We start from the raw sequence: 24586 nt of genomic DNA, 5'->3' as shown, positions 1-24586 counted from the left end.
GAACCAGTGAATGATATTGTTAGAAATAGCAAGCAATACAATAGATAACAAAACATAAAAGAACTCCCTGCCTATTGAGATCAAGCAGACAGCTTTATTGTACTTTTTTGGGAAACTGCTAAAAACATTCTTTTTATTAGCCTATTCAGAGGCTTAGAAAGTTGAGGTAATTTTAATCTGTTTTAGTGTGAGTTTTTCTCAGTTCTATTGTTTTTGCCTCTTTGTAAACTGCTATGACGCGGGTTGCGCTGTGGGTAAAACCTCAGTGCCTAGGACTTGCCGATCGCATGGTCGGCAGTTCGAATCCCCGCGGCAGGGTGCGCTTCCGTCGTTCGGTCCCAGCGCCTGCCAACCTAGCAGTTCGAAAGCACCCCCCGGGTGCAAGTAGATAAATAGGGACCGCTTACCAGCGGGAAGGTAAACGGCGTTCCGTGTGCTGCGCTGGCTTGCCAGATGCAGCTTGTCACGCTGACCACGTGACCCGGAAGTATCTGCGGACAGCGCTGGCTCCCGGCCTATAGAGTGAGATGAGCGCACAACCCTAGAGTCTGTCAAGACTGGCCCGTACGGGCAGGGGTACCTTTACCTTTTAATCTGCTATGAAGTGCTTTTTTACAACCAAGCAGTGTATAAATCTTATGGAATAATAATAATAAACATGTAATATGAATTGCAACTGTACATAGAAGACTCAAATGGCCAAAAGGTTAATATACTAGCGAAAAACAAAAACAAAAAACACCCGGTATGAACTAAAGACACAAAATTCCTCTATGAAGTTAAAACTTGGATTATAATGTAGTAGAGTTGCTGACAAATTCTCCAGATTATTTCTCATTCCATTACTTCATCAGATCCAAATCAGAAGTGAGGAATATCTCATGAATGGTGACTGAAAATCACACTTATGCATCTCTTCAAAATGGTACCATCTGATGTAAATCATGCAAAGTAGCTTAACTGGCAGAACTTCCCAAATGGGGTTTATCATTCTTTAGAAGATTCAACTGGAAATACAAATCCACAAATTAGAAAGTTAGCATAGGGATGCTGCTCTTTTTGTGTGCTTATGAGCTGAAGCTAATATGCCCCAGTACTACTCAATCTGCCCAACCCGTATCTGACCCCAGATGTAGACAGGAGACATGGGGATCTATAAGCCCATCCTTTCATCAGCAAGCCCTTTCTGCAACCTATTGCAATGTACAGTCACTCACCTGTTGGGTCACAATGTTGCTTAAGAGCTAGGTAGGAACTATATGTCCATCAACCAAATTGGTACCAGGAAGTCATTTTTTTTCACCTACCCTTCACTGTTTACTTAGGATGCGACATGGCAATCAGTGCCAAGGCTTTCCATGAAGTAACAGTTACAAACAACTTGATGCACCGAGATGTTGAAGGGGCTTCCCTGTGGGTAAAAGCACTCCTTTGGGATTTAACCTGACTCACACTCCTAGAATTGTGGAACACAGGACTGGTAGTGATTCAAGAAGGACACCCTCAATAGCTGAGAAGGCATCACCAGATGAGGAGGAAGTAGGCCATATACTACCATACAATCAAGATGGGTAAGTCTTGCCCTAAGTCAGGGATGAGACATTGTTGTACTCCAGATCTCATCACTCCCAGCCACCATGGTCAATGGCCAACAATAGTCCAACAGCATCCCAAGGGCCACTTGGTTCCTCACTCCTGCCCTAAGTTAGGGCAGTCTCATAGGCACCTCCTATATTATTATAGTGTCCTGTATGTTACTGTATGTTGCACATCTCAGTGGTGTTTGAATCTTAAAAAGTTGTGGCTCTAGTTAATCCAATGACCAGTGTCTTGGGTCTTTCTTCCCAGGTGTGGGTGCAGTCCAGGGAGCCCATTTAGGTAAATTCAAGGACTTCTGTGCACCCATGCTTTTGGTGCTCTTTCTCCATCCCCTGAGATATTTCATCAGTCTTATCAATACTCCTTCATGTTCCCTCAAAATTCCTTAGTTGTTGTACTTGCTGTACTGGAAATTTCAGTGCAAGTCTAATATTTTAGTACCATGTTGGCCAGCTCTTCATATCTTGTGTTTCACCAAGCACAGCCAATCAGCCCTGTAGCATGGTCTATCTGGTGCTTGGTGGTTGTCCTTTTTGTGTTCTTGTTTTCACCCTAAGGCAGGCAACAAAATTAAGTGTAGCAAGCCTTTGGTTGGCACCCAGATGTGGGTAACAGGATGCATTTGGGTGGATGGATCACAAGTTGAGAAGAATTTCCTTGGCCCTTTGAAAAATCAGATTTAGGAAGTATGGCTTTCTCAAAAGAATTGAAATTATGCTTTCCACAGTGTCAGCCCACCTTTGGGGCAAGATGAAATTGGTATTCTTAAATCATATAGTTCAAACTGACCACCATTATACCTCTAGCAGCGGATACTTAGTCCTGTATGACCAACCCCTGCCCCATGGGTTTACAGCTGGAGTTCTTTATTGGATGACTTGGAGTTCTTTATTGGACGAACCCCTGTGCAATATAAATCTCTAGCACAATGTAGGAGAGAGACTAGAGCAGGCTTCCTCAAACTCGGCCCTCCAGATGTTTTGAGACCACACTTCCCATCATCCCTGACCACTGGTCCTTCTAGCTAGGGATCATGGGAGTTGTAGGCCAACAACATCCGGAGGGCTAAGATTGAGGAAGCCTGGACTAGAGAGACTAAAGAGAGAAGGAAAGAAGGCAGAGACATTTTGGAAAACCTGTAACTAACTTCTCCTTGTGCAGGGAAAGATAACGCGACCCATCCTTCACTTCCTCCTCAGCTTCTTGCCGAGAAGGGTGAAGCCTTTGGTGACAAGAGATCTGTGAAAAATATGGGCAGCTAAGATTAAAAACTCAAACAGACTATTGATTTCCTGCACCATCGGTCATGACTGTCATGGCTGGAAATAGAACTCACTGCTTTATGGAATTTTTTTGGATATGCTATTTTTTACCACACTGGCCATAGAGAGGGGTTGTGACCTCTGAGTAAGAGAATTAATGCAACTTTATTTTCTGGACAATATGGACTTTATGGTTTTCTGCTTTATGTTTTTAAAAGAAAGAGCTTGGCAAAGTAAAAGAGTGATAAAAATGAAAGAGAGAACATATGGTGCCAGATGTATCAAATTTGTTTTTACATAGGGTTAATACTGTTAAATCACTTTGGAATGCTTTATTGGAAGTGATCCAATAAGTAAATAAATCCTCACCATCAGTTTATTTGCACCCCACTTTTCGGGCAACCCCCCCCCCCAAATAACAATATAAGTAATGATTATTTCCTTTTTATAATAATTATTTGGGGCAAATAAATAAGGGGAGAAGTAACGATGGAGATGTAGTAATCTAAAATAGGAGAAACTGTGGTCTACCAGATTCTGTTGAACTTCAGTTCCCATCAGCCTCAGCTTGCATGGTCAGTGTGCCAAGGCTGGATGATGGAAGCTGTGTGGAATAACCACCTGAGACACAGACATGTCTCACAGCAAACTGACATTTGCATCATGGATATTTGCAGCATACCTGCCTTTTATATCTTCCAGGTGACTTATTTCTGTTGGAAGAAAGCAAGCAAGAAAAGAAACGTCTTTGCTCAAGCAAAGTCATTTCATGAAGGAAGTGGATTCTCGGCCGTGCTTGAATTGACTGAGAAGGGACTCCTACCTTTATTTTAAACGAAAGTGATGATTGTGTTGGAGCTTGAATTCATAGGAGGAACAATCTTCCCAGAACTCTATCTCCAGGGAGCACCCATCAAATTCAGTGGAAGAGCTCGTGACATACCCTGAAATGTTCTAGTCTGACTCCTCTTACACAATCCACCTGCAGCTGCCCTACTGAAATGAATGGGATATATCCAAGCCATCTTGTGCCATTTCTGTTCAGTTCAACAGATCTGATACAAGAGGTGGTCCCAGGGGATTATGCTCAGAGAATAGGAATCAATTCCTTCTCAGAATATGGGCTCCAGAAAGTAAATTTCCTATTAAGTTTATATGTGCCATATTTTGATTTGTGTATCAGGCAGACAGCAAAAATAATAATATTGCCTAGTAATAACACCTAGCAGTTATACAGTGCGTACGCAGAAAGCAATTTCCAGGAAAACTAGTAATGCATGGTTAATGAGATTCAGATATACAGACAGATTCAAGAGAGAGAATATCCCGTAATGAATGTTAATATAATCCCATAAAGCAGATGATTCTTTGCAGAAATACAGGAGAAGTTAAATGCTTGTCTTCTTAAAATAAAAACTCAGAGATGAAATATACAGCTGAATTGCTTATGACAACTTAAATTTAACAGCAATTCATTTATTTTAGAATAGATAGGATTCCCATCCTTTTCATATCTTTGAAGAAAGAGCCAAACAAACTTTTAAAAAAATCATTTTTCTGATGTTGCAACCCATAGCAAATGGTCACTGGTCAGGAATATACTGATCTGAATTCATCAGGGCAAATTTAGACAGCAGTACCATGATGCAATTGTTTTAGGCAGATGGTTCCTGGGACTGGTGGTCAACACTGAATCCCGGGGTGGATTTTTTTTTCTTTTTTGGCCTGAGGTCTGTATTTCCTCATGGTCAAACTTTTGGGGACCACATCTCGGTGGTGGGCAGGGCTGGAGGCAAAAACTGGGTGGGACCAAAAACTAAAGAGCAATGGGTCTGACTCTTACTTTAGTACAGTAGACTACATTCCACCATACAAAAACCAGAGGTTTCTGCACCCACATAAACCTCTATATTTATGCCCAGGCATACAACAGGCATTACTCCAGTTCATGGTGCTGGAGGGGACTCTTGAGAGTCCCATGGACTGCAAGAAGATCAAACCTATCCATTCTTAAGGAAATCAGCCCTGAGTGCTCACTGGAAGGACAGATCCTGAAGCTGAGACTCTGGTACTTTAGCCACCTCATGAGAAGAGAAGACTCCCTGGAAAAGACCCTGATGTTGGGAAAGATGGAGGGCACAAGGAGAAGGGGACGACAGAGGATGAGATGGTGGGACAGTGTTCTCGAAGCTACCAGCATGAGTTTGACTAAACTGCGGGAGGCAGTGGAAGACAGAAGTGCCTGGCGTGCTCTGGTCCATGGGGTCACGAAGAGTCGGACACGACTAAACGACTAAACAACAACAACTCCAGTTCAAGAGCACATTCAAACTTGTTTGAGGGGAGGGGAGAGAACAGGACTGGCATGAGGTGTGTGGCTTGGGTAGATGTGAGTGGCCAGGAAAGAGTCACAAGGTACAGATGGAAAGGACTATTCAACCCCCAGGTCTGAGGTTCCCTATCCCTGCTAACCTTCAGTTTGCATATGATTAAAACATTCATTTTGCAAGGATGAGAACCTCAGGTCCGGAGGCCAAATGCAACCTTTGGAACTCTCACCAGGCCACACCGCTTCTCTCCAGGCCACACCAACTGCTAGCCCTGTGAGTTTTTGTCTGGCAAGATTGTGTCTGATGATGCTTCTTTGCTTTCCTGGATGATCAATAATGATGGACATGTGAGTAAATTAGCATTCGTATCTCTACCCACTTTTGCTTCTGGCTGCATCCAGCTCTGGCATGTTGCTTCAGAAGTCCGTCTAGAAGAAGACGTGGCTCCTGGCCTGAAAAGGTTTCCTCATTCCTGCTTTGGGATTTCTATAGAGCTGATTCCGAAGGTGCTCAGGCAGAAAGTGACATAGTCTTCAACTGCCCCGAAAATGCCAGAACTGTCATGAAAATCCTTAAGCCATAACGACTTCTCACTTTGTCACACCGAGTCCCAAGTTCCCAAGGGGCCTTCACTTCAGTACAGTGTTCCAACGTGTTACTGGAAGTTCAGATCTGTTCATCTCCCAACACATTTCTTAGATCTATGCCTCCCGTTCCTTCCCTCCCCCACTCAATATGGAGCCACTTCCTGTTTTTATGAAAACAAGATCTGGATCATGTGAATGCCCCTAAGAAAGTCTTTCACCATTTCCCCTCAGTTGCCCAGTCTCCCATAAACAAAGCAGTGGGTGGGGAAGCAAAGGCTTGTCCATGAGGCCATTGCCATGACTGTGAAGAGCATTGTTATAGTCACTTGGTTCTGACTTGATTTGTTCAGCTGCTGCATCTGCATCCTTGCCCTGACCTCAGAGGAGGAGGAGGAGGTGCTGGGTGGTGAGAGGTGGTGGAAGCTGAAGGATGGCCGAAGCTGAAGCATGGTGCCAAGGTGGTGACCCTGCAGAAGAAAGTGGCTGTGCCGTAGGTGGAGCCGGGCACCTGCCAGAGCTGTCTGGAGAGGGAGGAGATGCTGTACCTCAAAGCCCAGGCCAGCATCCCTATTTTCATCTGAGGAATGTTTGAGGGTATGAAGTGAAGGAGATAAGGAAAAAGAGAAACTGAGGGAGAAAATGGACAGGACTTGTAGAAAGACCTGCCGAATAAAAGCAAATAATAAAGGTCTGTGTGCATTTCTCACATCTTGAACAGTGTGACCCGAGCCTTTTAAAACACAGCCTACAGATGGGTGCTGTTTTCCTGCCTCCAATCTGCATTGAAAATGAGATCCAGGTATGACCTTTTGCTTCAGGAGCAAGTATGTCTAAGGCCAGGACCATTTCGATCCCCTGTCAATCAGTCTTAAGTGGTTTTTATTTACTCTAGACATCCCATTAGGGAATGTGAATTGCAGCATTTATTTATTTTCTCCAGGTAATGAATTCTTGGCGCTCTCTCAAAGAGGAGAAAGAAAAAAAGTTACAAGAACCCTTTAATGAGATTAATCTGAACTCTAATTAACAGCAATAGAAAACTCCAGTGTACTTGACAAAAATAGCACGGGAATCGTTAACTCTAGACATCGCTAAGTGTGTGCGTGTGGGTGGGAAAATCCAGCTGAGATGGCAGGACCTTTACAGCCTGGAAATGGACACTGAGGAAGATTAAACCAGCCAGGCATTAGGGGGTGGCATGAGGGTCAGTCCAATATTTCTTTGAGGAAGAAAGGTGATGCTTAGAGAGTTGCCCTGAACATTTTTGCTGGCCTTACCGAAATTCTCTTGAGTTCCTTTTGAAGGTTGGATTGCCTTCAGCAAATGTCAGTTATTACCTAAGTCCCGTTAAGTTAGTTGTTCCATGAGTGGCAGAGTGGCACCCAAGTGACAGACCCAATTCACCCCACTTGCAAGTGTTCAGTGAACACCAGAAAAGATCACTCATATATGTAGCTGTACACTTGGATAGCTCTATCCACAGTTAGAAACCCTGCAAAGGGGGGCATTTTTCAGGGGTTCAAATGAAGCACATGGGTGAGGAGGAGGAGGAAGAGCATGACTGGGGATAGCTCTAGTATCAGGACTCAGCTCAGCTGTGACGTATAAAGTAGGAATTTATCGTTCAAACCACCACACAGCTATGAAAAAAAGAAGAAATTACTGTGTAACACAGGCCAAGAAAGCCCTTTTTACACCAGTAGTGAGTTATAAAAGCTTGGACCTGATAGCTGGTCTGAACAATTGGGAAATTCATGTTTGGCGGCCACAGCTAGACTTTCCCCCACTCCATCTTTGTTTTGCCAGAGTGGGCACCTAGGGATAGGTGTTATCCACCCTACTTGCTAGATTTATTCAAATTCATTTCCTTGGGTGTTTCTCAGGTGTTTTGCCAGAGGAGGAACCCTGTTATTTGGTGACAGTCAAGAATTGTAGCTAAAGTATCTTCAGCTAAAAAAATATATTGTATTTTCTATAGGAGCCTGCAACTTCCCCAATGGGAGCTGAGAAAAGAGGTGGAGCCAAGACATTTGGAACACAAACCAAAGCCTCAAAAGTCTAAATTCTTCATACAGGGGAGGAGGGAGACAACTGCAAGTCTTGCCAGTTCACCACTGCCACCACACCCAGGAGAGAACAGTCCCATTCCTCCACTGGATACCTCATTGCTTCTTTGAGTTGAGTGGCTTTGGTGTTGTTCGGCCCTGTCACCATAATCTCAGTCAGAACTGAAGCCTGGCTTTCCTTAAAGCTAGATTTGTCTCTTCCCTGCTTCTGTGAAGACAACTGGAACAGGGTTCCCTAGTGAAGAGATACTGATTGTTGAACCACTCTTGAGAATTGTAGCTCTGGGAGGGGAATAGAGCCTTCCTTCAAACAATTCTCAGTACCTTTAACAAATCACAGCTCCCAGAATTCTCTAGGGGAAGCCATGACTGTTTAAAGTATTTTAAATATATGGTGTGAGCGTGGCCTATATGTGCCTAAGACTTTGCCTATTTGCAAAGCCCCATTAACAGTAATCTTTCCATCTCTCAAGCTTAACAAAAAAATTTTTTATGGAATTCAGCCAAATTTTACTCAAAGCTGACAGACTGAAATTAATGGACCTATCTTAGTGATGTCCATTAATTTCTGTGGGTCTACTCTGAGTAAAAATTGGTTGAATACCACCCAATGGACACAGTCTACCTCCTACTGGAGTCAATGAGAAAAGTCCTATCCAATTTTTTATTTATTTAAAAAATGCTTTGTTTATAGACACTTACTTCTGTGGTATTAATCCCCGGCAAGTTTGTTTATTCTACAGTCTCCTGTAAGAGGACATTATCAAAAAAGTTCCTAAGGGTAACAACACAGCCACAACCTTGCGCACCTCAATTTTCTACCTTTCTTGAGAGCAGGAAGATAGCTGAACTCTGGTCTCTCAATTATAGGCAAACAGATGAGACACGGCTTGAAAAAGATGACTGTGCTTATTTCACGGGCCTACCCTTCAGGATATCACAGGGATGAATCCATTTATAAGCAACTTCCTCCACTCTTTTTATTTTCCACATATTTCATGGAGATAAGGAGCTGCATGAAGATATAATAGTCCGCCATTAGGATGGATTCAATCAGCTTTTCATATGAAGATTGCTTTGACATTACCAGCCAAATGTAGGTTTCATTTAATTTGGCACTTCATAAGGTTTGCTGGAGGAATGAGCATAGCGTTGGAAGAAGGAAGTTAGAAAGCTAAACAAGTATTTCATCTTCCCGGCTCATTAACTCCAAAATGAGGAGGTACCTTGATTGGTCATAAAGGTGTCTCGAAGGCCCCCAAAGCCACAAGGCAGTAACTACAATTAGTTTCTCTTCAAAGAAATATACGAAGGAGATTATGCGCCGAACAGTAACGGCACCCAAATTGCAAATGTACCTTCAGAACTTTGGCAGCCTTTACATTTGAGTGCCATTTGCAGGATATAGACTTATAAAGCCATGGGAATTCAAAGCAGAAAAGTAGTGTGTGTGTGTGTGTGTGTGTGTGTGTGGATATATCTTTTGCAGAAGCATCTGTTCATTGCTCTAGTGATTTAAGGACCTGGACTACTGTTTGCTGGGACAAGGAGGGGCTACTACAAACCTGAAACACCCCCTGATCTCACCACTTTGCCCCCCACTCACATAGTATTGCTGTGTCTCCAAACTGCCTCCCACCTTCCTGATTGGGAAAACATGTGGAGGAAGTGAACAACCCTAATAAGATCATAAATATGCAGGAAACACAAATAATAGCACTCCATTACAATAATAAATAATAATCACCAATAGAAACCAGGAAAAAACCATGAGAAAACAGTATCAATGCATGTCACAGAAGGCATATCCCAGGAGAACTCTCTTCACCTTCTCCCTGAACATGCTAAGGGGCATAGGGATCTGAACTATAGAGGAAAAAAAATAAATCTATAACCTGGGTGCCACCATCAAAAAGACACAATCAAGTACCCTCACATTCTGCACTTCACATGACAAAGGAATGAGCAAAAGCACATCTCCTTATGATCTTAGTATACCATAGGCTCTGGAAAGTGGATGTGATTCTTCAGACATCCTGGTCCTAAACCAGGCTTCAAAGATGGAAACTAGCACCTTGAATGGGTAACAGCACGTGCAAGGAGATCAGAAATGAATGGAAGAGGTTTCTTCCCAGCAATTCTGATTTCTTCTTTTGAGGAATCTCTGCCCAGATTCTTGTCTTTGGTTTACTGGAACACACCCCACTCAAATGAGTGCCTGATGTCTTGAGCATGATTCATGGAAAATCATTAATATATAAATATGATTAATACTTATGTATAAGTCATACTTGATATGAGCCTACCAACTACAGGAACCAAGTGCCCAAGAACTAGGTTTGATGGGTTAAGGAGCAGCATCTCAATTCATGGGAGATGACAGCACTTCAGCACCATATATGAAAAAGAGGTGGTAGTGAATTCTTTTTCTCTAGACTCAAGGAAAACAACACCCAAAGGGGTTCTGAGAATGCTGGTTGAATCCAAGCAACACAAGAAACAGGGTAAGGAAACTGTTATTCCCCACCGAGGTCCTTGACCTTTTTGCTCTTTGGTTTCTTCCTCACCCTTAGCCTCCTGGCCAGTCCTAGGAGGCCTTGTCCCGCACGTCTCCATCACTCCTGGAGGGAGATATCAGCCTAGAAAATTGTCAGAGCCAACCATGCACACATCTATAGCTGAACCAGCACTTTGAGGAAAGGAATTCAAGCATTACACCCGCAGAGGGAATATGACAAACAAAGGCAGCTGCATATATGGACAGGAGAGTATTTTGAAGCAGTCCAATTTAGGTGACTTCAATGCAGGTACTTTACACAGATTTAGGTGTCTTCAAACATCCACAAACATTCTGTCTTCTTAAGGAGCTTTGGAAGATACTGAAGAAATTGTCAGGTAAAACCATTTGGGCAACCTGCGGCCTAGTTTATACATCCAGGAAGATCTTTATGCATCTTTATGTATTTGTGGATGTTTTAAATTTAATTGTGTGTGTGTTTATGTGTGAATGCTTTTCACTGACTTTATTCTTATATGTCACATAGCACCTTGATATACGTTCATGAAAGTACAGCTTCTGGGTCATGTGGCCAGCATAACTAAGCCGCTTCTGGCGAACCAGAGCAGCGCACGGAAATGCTGTTTAACTTCCCGCTGGAGCGGTACCTATTTATCTACTTGCATTTTGACGTGCTTTCGAACTGCTAGGTTGGAAGCAGGAACCGAGCAACGGGAGCGCACCCCATTGCGGGGATTCGAACCGCCAACCTTCTGATCGGCAAGTCCTAGGCTCTGTGGTTTAACCCACAGTGCCACCCGTGGCCCTAATAATAAAATTAGTAAAGGTAAAGGGACCCCTGACCATTAGGTCCAGTCATGGCCGACTTTGGGCTTGCGGCGCACATCTCGCTTTATTGGCCGAGGGAGCCGGCGTACAGCTTCTGGGTCAATTAGGAAGTCCCTATTTTCATTGGACAAATGTTGGAGGATATGTAGACCAGGGGTCCATCTTCTCAAGCATCTTGTTCTCACAGTGGCTTCCCAGATGCCTATGGGAAGCTGACAAGCTGCATTTGAGCACAACAGCACCCACTGCTCCTACACTTTCAAGCACCTGGTATTCAGATACAAACTACTACCAGTAGAGGTTACCAGTAACTTCAGCCTACTGTAAGACAGGGGGCACTGAGACTTCAGGGGCAGGCACCTTCCACTTACCTGCTCATATCCCTTCGAAGAATTTATCTTCCCTTGTCACTGTTAAATCTCCTTTTCATGCACATATAGTGGCAAAGGGACCCAGATCCCCTCCTCTTTCGAGAAAAGTCAAAGTTCTGAAGTTTAAAGTCATCGTGCACATCAGACTCAGCTCCTTGTATGGAACTTCTAACGGGGTTCCAAGCAGCCGAGTCACGGAGGTGAGCGATATAACTGGTGACGGCTTTAACTCTAAACGCTCGTGCCTTTGTCACTTTGTCAGAACACGAGCAGAAATGAATCGTAGCACTGCTATCGATGTGACAGAAGGGACAGAGGACAGCACATCTATTTCCTTGTGTTAAATGAAGAGGGAGAATTTCAAAAAGCCCATATTTGCACTGGGGGAAGGGGAGGGAGTGAAAGGAAATGGCCTTTTTTTGGCCTCCCACTTTACATGAAAGGGTTCTTTCTGTGCGGTTTGCTTTCTTCATTATCCGACAGCATTCCCCCACAGCGAACAGAAGTGAATGACAGGCTACTCTGGAATGCTTGAGGCCACGTGAGAAACAGAATTGGAGGAAGGAGGCAGCAGCAAAGCAATATTTTATATTGCGTTCTTTCTAGAGATGGTTGAATCAGCCTCCTTCTGGGTTCTGTCACTTTGTATACGCCTCTTCTGTCCCATTCCTGCACTGAGCTGCAATTGCATTTTATTTTTAAATCCATATGGAAATTCAAATTTAAACCCATGTTTAAATATGTATCTTTAACTGTTTTCTCTCAAACCCAAGCCTTTCTGATGCATTAGCACCATACATTTAAACTTTAAAGAAATATGATGCCAGTTTAAGCAGCTGTGGCTTCCCCCAAAGGATTCTGGGAGCTGTAGTTCATTAAGCATGCTGAGAGTTATTAGGAGATCCCTATTGACTTGACAGAGCTACAGTTCCCAAAATGGTTAAACAATCTATTGCTTTTCACAGAGAACTCTATTAATTGTAGCTTGTATTGGGGGAGTGAGGATCTCCCAATCACTTTTAGCACCCTTAATTGACTACAATACCCAGGATTCTTTGGGGGAAATCTGTGACTGTTGTACAGTGGTGCCTCGCAAGATGAAAAGAATCCATTCTGTGATTCTCTTCGTATAGCGGTTTTTTCGTCTTGTGAAGCAAGCCCATTGACCGATTAGCGCTATTAGCGGCTTTTAGCGGCTTTTAGCGGCTTATCGGCTTATCGGATCAGCTGATAACCAGCTTAGCAGCTTAGAAAAAGGGGGGGAAGGGAAAAAACCCGCAGGAACTCGCAATACATTTTCGTCTTGCGAAGCAAGCCCATAGGAAATTCGTTTTGCGAAGCACCTCCAAAACAGAAAACTCTTTCGTCTAGCGAGTTTTCCGTCTTGCGAGGCATTCGTCTTGCGGGGCACCACTGTATAATGTTTTAAATGCATGGTGTGAAAGTGGGCCCAAGCTGTGACCCACATTCTCAGCTGAGACCCACAGACCAGGAGGTGCAGATTCGGGACTCAGCTACATTAGTAAAAATATAATATTTTAAATGAGATATAACACTGTGGCACCAGGTGGCGCTGTAGAGCTGAAATCAGAACTCTATGTAATTTTCCATTGTGAGCTTTAAAATGTTTCCTCCCCCCGAGCATTTTCAGACCGTTTTTCATAGCTGTGTAGATGCAGCCCAAGACTGTTCATATCTAGCAGTTGCAAAGCCTGAAATCTTCAAGCATCCCTGCTTTATCTGAGATTCCTGGATTGCAGGGGGCTGGACTATGTGACCCTCAGGTCAACCACAATTATATGATTCTGTGGTCATTTGCATCAGGCAAAGGGATATTTAATCTCTGACATGCCCAGATCTCAGGCAGAGATCTTTACCACTGAGGGATTGAGGCTGAGACTGTGATTTCCTTTCCCCAAACTCTTCATAGGACTGAGCCTAGTGTGTGTAAAAATTGGGATGCTCACAGGGGAAAAAAGAAAGATCAATAAAGATTAATATAATAAAGGTTCAATACCAAAAGTTTTCAAACATTGCTCTCATATTAGGGACGAACAAACACTGCTACTTTTTAATGAAATGTAATTGGAACTGCATATTTCATCTTTGTTGGAACCTTTATCTTGTCTCCAATTTACCAGAGGTAAAAATTACTTTTTTTCCTAAGTACTGTGTGTTTCTGTTTTCAGCCTTAAAATCAATTACCACTGGCAGAGAGTAATTAAACAAGCTAATGAGATGTTATTTTAAATTACAACCTGATTTTCTTTCAGGCATCTTTGCAGTGAGCCTTAACTACCCTTTTCTGCATTGTTGAGTTTCATTTTTCCCCCCTCCTCCTTTCCTTTTCTTCCTGGGCTTGTTTTCCGTTCCATGTTTTCGGTGACTTGCCGCCTACTTTCATACCAGGAAATAATTAGCTAAATATTTTAATTAGAGGTTTCGAAAAACATCGGCAGGGCATTCCCTCAATGGAAAGTTATTTGATATTGCGGGGGGAAGAAAAACCTCACTTAACCGTGTGGTGTGTGGAACTCTGCCATATGAGAAATTGCCTTCCGCAGTTAACTTCAGCAGCCGGGTTAATTGTATTCCATTCATCTAAGAGCACCATTGAGTGTGCTGTGGAGTCATTTAAATGGGTTACTGACCCTTTTCTGCATTAACTTTCCAGATGTGTGTACTAAAAGGCTCTCATCTGAAGATGATGCAATACCATGGCCAATTATTCTGATGGCAGATGGATGAGAGAATAGTGAATTGGTTCTTCTTCTTCCCCTTCTTCTTCTTTCTAAACATATATATGGTAAAAAGGTAAAAGGTGTAGGACCCCTGGATGGTTAAGTCCAGTCAAAGGTGACTATGGGGTTGAGGCACTCATCTCACTTTCAGGTCAAGGGAGCCAGCATTTGTCCACGGACAGCTTTCTGAGTCATGTGGCCAGCATGACTAAACTGCTTCTGGCACAATAGAACACCGTGATGGAAACCAGAGTGCTCGGAAACGCTGTTTACCTTCCCACCCCAGTGATACCTATTTATCTACTTGCACTGGTATGCTTTCGAACTGCTAGGTTGGCAGGAGATGGGACAGAGCAACAGGAGCTCACTCCATCATGGGAATTTGAATCGCCGACCTTCCGATCAGCAAGCCCAAGAGGCTCAGTAGTTTAGACCACAGCGCCACCCACTCCGCTGAATAACGTAACAATCCAAGGACCAAGAGTGTAAGGGATGCCTGATAACTGCCGCATCAAATGATGACTTGCAAACGTTGATGAGACACAGGTTAAAATTCTCACTGACTCCAATATGGATGTCACAGAATGACAATGGATCCATCACTCTCTCTATACTTCACATACCTCAAAGGGTGCTGCGAGGATAAAATCGAGAAGAGGGAAGAACACGTATGCTTTCTTGTATCCCTTGGAGGAAAGGTGAGATATAATTATAGCAAATAAGGAAGGAAGGAAGGAAGGAAGGAAGGAAGGAAGGAAGGACAAAATATCACCGGTGTGATAACGTCACTGTTTTGGTAGGGATCTGTTTCTCATTTGTCTACAACATTAAATCACTTCTTCCCACTTCTGAATCCGTTTGCATTTTAACGATAAAAATCTGAAAATTCATGCAAGAAATTTCGCAAAGTGTGACGCATTTCGTACACTATTTTCAAAAGTATGTGCACACTGGGGGGGGGCAGACTTTCTCCTCTTAGGTGCATTTTTGATAAGAAAACCACCTCCCAAATTTCAGAGAAGTGTGAATTTGGATGCATTTGCGATTTGTGTATTTGATTCGTGTATTTGTTCAAAGATGGTAAATTATGTAGCTTCACATTAAAATGCAGACTCAACTAACCCCCCTCCAACTAATTTAAAGACAATTAATGGGCTTCAGAATGCACCGCACAGCTGGAATGGAAGATGATGATCTGCATGCAGAGAGAGTCAAATGCCCCACATTTTATATGATTGAAATACCAATGTTGGTAAAATAATTCTGCGTTTTCCATCAACCTAGTTATGTTTCCTGAGGAATAAATGAGAGGATAACTCCACCTGATGCACGGTAGGAAAATTGCAGTTGTTAATGAAAACAAGGATTCTCCCCCCCCCCCCCACTATCTGTGAATTTCCTTGCAGAATAGCAATAATATCAGTGATATTCAGTAGGATCATGCAAATGGCTCTGAGGAATTTTTGCCAGCCTTACTCAGATGCTTTTCACTCATCTTGGAAGTCCGCTGTGATTTTACTAAGAGAAATCACCCTGGAATGTTACTTGAGGTGAAACATGGTTATGGTTGCAATTTTAAGAATGTGTCAAATCTCTCAGAGAAATGTTGCTAGCCTTGGCAACATTTCAAGTGCTCAAGTGTTTCCTTGAACACTTTAGGTGTTTTACATACATTCTTGGATACCTCAGTCGGTAGAGCATGAGACTCTCAGGGTTGTGGGTTTGAGTCTCACGTTGGTCAAAGGATTCCTGCATTGCAGGGGGTTGGACGAGATGACGCTCGTGGTTCCTTCCAACTCTACAATTCTCTGATTCTCTGAACAGAAACAGCCCTGTTTATAAATTCAGATAATATCCAGTGACAGCTTTTGTACTGGGTTGTACACTGTTTCATCGGTCATGAATGCTAGCAGCTATAGACAAATTTTCCCCATCATGGCCTCTCCCCTGGGATGGGAACTGCAGAGAAATGAGAGAGCCATCATCCCATTAGGGACATAGTAAGCTGTGGTCTGAACCACAGAGCCTAGGACGTGCTGATCAGAAGGTTGGTGGTTCGAATCCCCATGACGGGGTGAGTTCCCATTGCTTGGTCCCAGCTCCTGCCCACTTAGCAGTTCATAAGCACATCAAGTGCAAGTAGATAAATAGGCACCACTTCAGTGGGAAGGTAAATGGCATTTCTGTGTGCGCTGCTCTGGTTCGCCAGAAGCGGCTTAGTCACGCTGGCCACATGACCTGGAAGCTGTCTGCGAACAAACGCTGGCTCCCTCGGCCTATACAGCAAGATGAGCGCTCAACCCCAGAGTTGTCCATGACTGGACCTAATGGTCAGGGGTACCTTTCCCTTTAAGCTGACTTATCCTGGGCCAGACCATTAATTCATCTAACTTTGTGTTTTCTGCACTTACTAACAATCACTCTCTAGGTTTCAGAAGAGGGACGCTCCCAGCTCTAGCCGGAGATACCAGATTTTGAACCTACAACCTTTTGCATGTAAAGCAGGTGCTGTACAAGTAAGCTATAGCCTTTCCCTGTTGGCACCGGGTAGCCAAAGGCTGGATTTTGCTACACATGCTCAAATCCTAAACAAAAACACATACACCGTGAGATTTGATTTTTATACTATTACACCGCATATTTGTTGATCCAGGGCAATCACCTTAAAACAGCTCCCCATGGACTTTATTCTGAATACTGCCCAGGACATAACCCATTGAAACAAAACAAAGTTTAATTGATTTAATTGGCCTTTGGATGAAGCTCTTTTGAAACTATCAACAGCGTTAATGATATTAGAGGCAAGCCCTTGATTAATACACCCAGTCGCCAAAGTTTATTTTTATTAGGTTAATTATTTACAACATTCCCTAATTTACAATAAAGCTGTCATTCCACTAACTACAAAAGTGGCCATTACTTTGTTTCTTTTTAATTTAATCAGATATTTAAAATCCAGTGTCATCTTCTTCTTCTTTCCGTCATTTAATGACTTCAAGTAGTGGTATTAATTTAAGGGGGTGGGGAGAGAGAGAGAGCTTTCCAATCAAATTGGTGAGTAAATACATTTATGTAGGCAACTTTTAGCTAATTTAGTCTGTCGAAGTGCAACATTTTAAAGGACAGGAGCTCCATCTTGTGGCTACGAAGACGTGAAATATATTTTGCACTTTTCCAAATTATTTTATTCTTTTAAAACGAAAACAAAAAGCCTGCATAATTTGTGCCCTATGAAGTCATCTGGAGACTCCACTGCTTGACAGTGTCCTGCTCCCACATTTTTACGGTTCCAGGCAGATACGGGGGGGAAAACCAATACCCATTGTGCATCGCTATAGCCACATTCACACCAAACATTGAAAGGACTATGATAACACTTTTGGCATGCATGACTTTGCCCAGAGAATTCTGGGAGTTGAACCATGCTGAGAGTTCTTAGGAGACCCCTTTCAGCACCCATAACAAACCACAGAGGAAGCCATGACTGTTTAATGTGGTACAACAGTGCTTTAAATGTATGGTGTGAATATGGCCTATATGGGTTGGTGAGTTATATTTAGCTGCATGTTGTGCAGGCCTATTTCAAACAGGTCCCCCCCCCCCCCCATGACAGAATTTCACTACACTATCATAATATGGAACAGCGGGGTCCATTCCATTGGCTCAGCTGTCATTTGGCTCTTCCCTTCACTGAGCTGATTGCATTCCAGCTGGACATTATCGTAACACCTTTTCTCTTCCCTCTTCTCCCTCCTCCCCTTTTGTGTTTCATCCATAAGCCTACAGGCAGGGACTGCCTGCATCTTCCTATCTTGTACAGTGCTCAGAAAAAAAGAAACCAATTTTAGAAATCATTATTAACAGTGACATGAATAATCCATCCCCAAGGTTTTTTTTTTATTTAATGTAACATATAAAAAGGTAAAGGTACCCGTAACCAATTAGGTCCAGTCATGGACGACTCTGGAGTTGCGCGCTCATCTCGCTCTATAGGCCGAGGGAGCTGGCGTTTGTCCGCAGACAGCTTCCAGGTCATGTGGCCAGCATGACTAAGCCGCTTTTAGCGAACCAGAGCAGCGCACGGAAACACTGTTTACCTTTCCGCCGGAGTGGTACCTATTTATCTACTTGCACTTTGACGTGCTTTTGAACTGCTAGGTGGGCAGGAGCAGGGACCGAGCAACGGGAGCTCACCCCATTGCGGGGATTCGAACTGCCAACCTTCCAACTGGCAAGCCCAAGGCTCTGTTGTTTAGACCACAGTGCCACTCATGTCCCTGTAATGTAACATATACTCCTTTACCTTTTTACAGCGGAGTTAATGTAACATATACTCTGCTGTAAAAAAGTAAAAAGGTAAAGGACCCCTGGACAGTTAAGTCCAGTCAAAGGAGACTATGGGGTCACAGCGTCCATCTCCCTTTCAGGCCAAGGGAGCTGGTGTTTGTCCACAGGCAGCTTTCCGGGCCATGTGGCCAACATGACAAAACTGCTTCTGGTGCAACGGGACACCATGATGGAAACCAGAGCGCATGGAAATGCTGTTTACCTTCCTGCCAGAATGGTACCTATTTATCTACTTGCACTGGTGTGCATTTGAACTGCTAGGTTGGCAGGAGCTGGGACAGAGCAATGGGAGCTCGCTGTGCCGCGGGGATTCACACTGTCAACCTTCTGTACTGTAGTATACAATATAGTGAATTGACTTTTCACATGTAGAATCATAGAATTGTAGAGTTGGAAGGGACCTTGAGGGTCATCTAGTTCAACTTGGTCCTGCAATGCAGGAATATGCAACTGTCCAATAGGGATCAAACCCACAACCTTGGCATTTAACCAAGCTTTAACCGACTGAGCTGTCCATTGTGTTTCTCTTTTCTGGTACTCATCCCTATTTCACCCCTATTCTGCTATGCTCTGTATCCACAGCTGGAGGCAGCAATGCTTCTGAATACCAGCTGCTGGAAACCACAGGAGGGGAGAGTGCTTGTGTCCTTCTTGGAGGTTTCCCACAGGCATGTGATTGGCCACTGTGAGTAAAAGATGCTGGCCTAGATGAGTCATCTGTCTGTTCCAGCAGGCTCTTCTTTTGCCATAAGGGAAGAAATATTATTTTAAAATAGTGGCTTGCCTCCCACAAAATTGTCCTTTCACTGCAAGGACTTCTGCCTGTATTGTAGGACTTTCCCTCCCCCTTATCTCCTCCATGCACCCCAATATGTTCTGGGTTTCCCTTGAGAGCCAGCATGGTATAGTGGTTAAGAGCGGTGGACTCGTAATCTGGGGAACCGGGTTTGTGTCTCCGCTCCTCCACATGCAGCTGCTGGGTGACCTTGGGCCAGTCACACTTCTCTGAAGTCTCTCAGCCTCACTCACCTCACAGAGTGTTTGTTGTGGGGGAGGAAGGGAAAGGAGATTGTTAGCCACTTTGAGACTCCTTAAGGGGAGTGAAAGGCAGAATATTAAGTCCAAACTCCTCCTCCTCCTCCTCTTCTTCTTTTCTTCCTACCATCAAGAGCAGGTTTTCTTTTTTGGGGGGTTGGCACATTGGGGGCAGTGAAGAAGAACTCCTATTGTGCTGTCGGAAATCCTTGTATGAATATGGTGACTTTTTTGATACTGCCCAATGTGTTTGCATATCCATTAGAGTACCTTTTTTCCCCTTACTGTGATTTGCACTGGCTTCAATAATAACATAAATGAATAGCTATAGCGAGGGCCAGTAATATAACCTTTTCCCCACAGAGGAAAAGAAAAGAGTCGGTTGGAGCAAGCAGCTGGATAAAGTAAGGGATAAGAAAGACAAAATACTGAAGGCAGAGAAAGGGAAAATGGGACGTGTTAAAGGGGAAGTGCAGAGTCCCATAGGACTACTGCAATGCGCTCTATGTGGGGCTAACTTTGAAGGTGACCCGGAAACTACAGCTAGTCCAGAATGCGGCAGTGAGACTGGTGACAGGGAGTGACCCCCGGGATCATATAACACTAGTCTTGAAAGACCTACATTGGCTCGCAGTACGTTTCCGAGCACAATTCAAAATTTCTGTACTGACCTTTAAAGCCCTAAATGACCTAGGCTCAGTATATCTAAAGGAGTATCTCCACCCCCATCATTCCGCCCAGACACTGAGGTCCAGCTCCGAGGGGCTTCTGGCAGTTCCCTCACTGCGAGAAGTGAAGTTACAGGGAACCAGTCAGAGGGCCTTCTCAGTAGTGGTGCCTGCCCTGTGGAATGCCCTCCCATCAGATGTCAAATAAATAAACAACTATCTGATGTTTAGAAGACATCTGAAGGCAGCCCTTCAGTTTTTAATGTTTGATGTTTTATCATGTTTTGATATTCTGTTGAGAGCCACCCAGAGTGGCTGGGGAAGCCCAGCCAGATGGGTGGGGTATAAATTATTATTATTCTTTGCATTTGTGGTTTAGCCAGAGCTGAAGCCTTGGCATGTCCAAGATCCTTAGGGCCAGAAGGGTGAACAACCATCACCCAAAACAACTTTTGTACTAAAGAGTACCTAAGAAAATCCCTGCTGGATCAGCCAGTGTCTTTTTGTCACAGTGGACAATTAAATGTCTATGGGGAGTCCCCAAGCGAGACATAAATACCATGACATTCTCCCCAGTTGTGATTCCCAATAGCTAGTTTTCAGAGGCATGCTGTCTCTCACAGTGGAAGGAGAACATATTCCATGAAACCTGACCTTTATACTTTGCAAGGTCAATAAGGTTACTGATGCCTGAGCTCAGTAACCCCACCAATTCCTTTAATTTCTTTTGTGCTTGGCCAAACACTCTCAAGCACAATTACTGACTTCTTCAGCACAGTATATGGCACACTTGCAAACTACCTTCCTCACTATCCAAGAAAGAGCTGCTCTCATTAGAAACATTTTCTTAAAATTAAATTTTAATCCTCGGGCAGCAGTGTTTGCAAAGATGTACTTGATCTTGACAGACGTGATTTATGTTTCCCAAAGTAACACTAGATTGGATTCAGCACTTCTATTACTTTTAATAAAGGCTGATAAATGAAGCTCTGCACTTTTGGAACACTCCTCCCTTTGTATCTCTTTTTCTTTCTTTCATTGCTTCATCTGAAGTTTTTAAGTAGTTAAAAATGAGTGGGGCAGGGAGGAGGAAGGGGGAAATGATAGATTTTTTTAAAAAGTCATTTTTATTTCCTTTTTTTCTTCATCATGTGGCCATGACGCCACATACACGACTTGATATCCCATAATGGAAACAAGTCACAAACAAATGTGTTTGTATTAATGGAACCAGAATTTTGCCACAAATGCTTCCTAGCAGGATCTAGAACAAACGTGTCTAAAGTGCTATTTGATGCTTTCATTATTATCTGTCTGTTTCTCTGTCTGCCCATCTACACACACACACAATTGTAAATATAGAAATGCAGTTAAAATGTGTCTTTGGGGATAAAATACTTTTAAGAATTGTGTGTTTTCAGAGAAAATACATTTAGAAATATGTATTTGAATGCAAATTTTCATCTGGTGTTTGTTTGTTTGTTTTTAACGCAGATGAGTGCCGAAATAGGTTGCAGTAGATTTATGAATAAACACACATCAAAGTGTAGGGAACCATAAATCTTTCCATCTCTACACAGTAGCTTTCTTAATATCAGCAACCTCTTATTCTCCAAAGGAATTGGCATTACTCATACCCATCCTTTCCTAGAAAGAATTCAATCTGATACTCTTAGGGCAAATCCTCTGTTACACACACAGCCAGGTACAGATTCATAGGTTTATCCACAGAGAGTATCTCTTTCTTTCATCCTTCACCCTGGGTGTCTCTTGTATCTTTGGACCCCTATGTAAAACCTGAACCCTTGCTTCTTTCCACAGACTCACAAAAACGTGATCCTGTGCAGCTCAGCAGGCCTCACACCACCCCTCTGAAGACCAAGAAAGGCTTCTATAGTACAATGTCCATTATCTCCAGAGCAAAGGGATTCACAAAGCCTATTGAGTAAGAGCACATTCCCATTATTCTCACTGTGCTTTCCTGTAGCGCAGACTTTATCGAACGGCCGGGATGAGCTGAACAGAAAGATAAGGCCTTGGCATATGTTGCAGGGTCTGGCTGTTGGTTTGCACTGAAGCTAACAATGGACTTAACATTACAAAAGTGCTATGAGGTGGTGTTCTCTGTGTGTCTGTTGCTTTGTTCTTTCCTGAGTCTTGCTTGTTCTTGTTTTTGTGGAGGAAGACAAAGGGGAGAAACGAAACATCCCACTCTTATATAGCATTTATCTCTTTTGGCCAACATCCTCTGTTTAGCCTTTGATAGTTGGCAGAAAACAATGGGGGAAGGCAAAAGAGCAAATAATATTCGGTCTGTACAGAATTGTCAAGAATTAGTGTACCAGAAGCAAAAGCATTGTGTTTGAATTGCTTAGAATGTGGCCCCTTTGCAAAACAGTGTTTCCAAACATTTCCCTTAGGCAATTTTAAAACCACCCATTGCAAAGGTGGTGGTAGATGGGTAACAAGAGCTGGCAATGGAAATATGAAATATTATAGGCATGTTTAAAAACAAGCTTATCTGACCTATTTTTAAAAGTTAGTTCTACAGTAAATTTCATTACTCTGCAGATGTGAAACCTGCAGGAAGGATTTCATCAATTTCCTCTTTTCAGAGTTGAACCAAATTACTTGAACAGAAAAATCTGTTGGCTGAAGCCAAATTCAGTCAAATCTGTGTCACAGTTGCCTATTTTCAGCATGGTTCAGTAGAATCAGTAGCCCAGAAGCTGTCACACACTTGTATTTTCCCTCAGTGACACACTGACCAGATTCAGAAATAAGATATTTTGCTGAGTTTGAGCACTCTCCCTTTCTACTCTCTCTCCCAGCCCCCGTTTCATCTTCTCACATGTATCTCTTCCACCTTTTCTAAACCACAGTTTCCCATGATCTCAAAACTGGGAAACTGTGGTTTGAATGCTCCTACAAATCAGGATTGCATACCTCAGTTTGAGGCTGATTTATAATCCTCATCTGTAGTGGGCGGGAGGAAGCTGCCAATCAGACTATTGGTCCATCTATCTCGGCATTGTCTACTCCAGGGTTTCCCAAACTTGGGTCTCCAGCAGTTTTTGGACTACAGTTCCCTTCAGCCTGGACCACTGGTCATGCTAGCTAGGGATGATGAGATTTGTAATCCAAAAACTGCTGGAGACCCAAGTTTGGGAAACGCTGGTCTACACCAACAGGCAGTGGCTCCCCATGGTTCTCTGTCTCCCTGCCCTACCTGGATATGTCAGTGATTGAACTTGGAACCTTCTGCATGCAAAGCTCTACCACTGAGCCATGGCCCTTCCACTTCAACCACAGCTTCCTGGTTCAGCAGAAGTTAACATCTTGATAAGTATTTCAAGATTTGGATCTGAAGATGTCATGGGCTGCTTGGATGCAGAGGAACAGTGGGAGGAACCAGAGGAGAAACCAACAAGGAAAGAAGGCTCAGAGCCCAGGGAGTGGTCGTGGAACAACAATGAGTGCTCAGACACGGGGGAAGGGAGAAGACCGGGAAGAGGAGGTGGCAGAAGCGGAAGGGGTAATAGGGTTTAGTGAGCTGGGAGAGTCTGTGGCAGAGACAAGTCCAGAAGCAGAGGGAGAAGCTGAAGCAGGAGGGTGGGAGGAGAGAGGCCAAGAGGCAGAAATGAGTAGGGCTGGTGAAATATATGGGTGTGTCCCATTCCTGCTACAGGGGTCAGCAAACCTTTTCAGCAGGTTCACTGTCCCTCAGACCCTGGGGGGGATGGACTATATTTTTTTTGGGGGGGGGGAAGAAAAAACACATGAATTCCTGTGCCCCACAAATAACCCAGAGATGCATTTTAATTAAAAGCACACATTCTACTCATGTAAAAACACACTGATTCCTGGACCATCCGTGGGCCGGATTTAGAAGGCGATTGGGCTGGAACCAGCCCCCGGGCCTTAGTTTGCCTACCCATGTGCTAAAGCAAGCCTCCCTCCCTCCCTCCCTCCCTCCCTCCCTCCCTCTGGTTTCCCAGAACCAGAAGAGACATGAAACAGGAGGAGCAAAGACAGTCCGCAGAAACAGTCTAGTATTAATAATAATAATAATAATAATAATAATAATAATAATTATTATTATTATTATTATTATTATTATTATTATTATTATACAGCAGAAACAGAGCACCAACAGAAAAGAAAAAATGCAATTGAAAAAATACAGTTCAAAAACATTGAAAACAAACATACTTATTGTACAGTGGTACCTCGG

The sequence above is a fragment of the Podarcis liolepis genome, assembly GCF_965112155.1.
Source record: "Podarcis liolepis genome assembly, chromosome: 8".
In the NCBI taxonomy this organism is placed as follows: Eukaryota; Metazoa; Chordata; class Lepidosauria; order Squamata; family Lacertidae; genus Podarcis; species Podarcis liolepis.
This window is presented reverse-complemented; position numbering follows the sequence as displayed.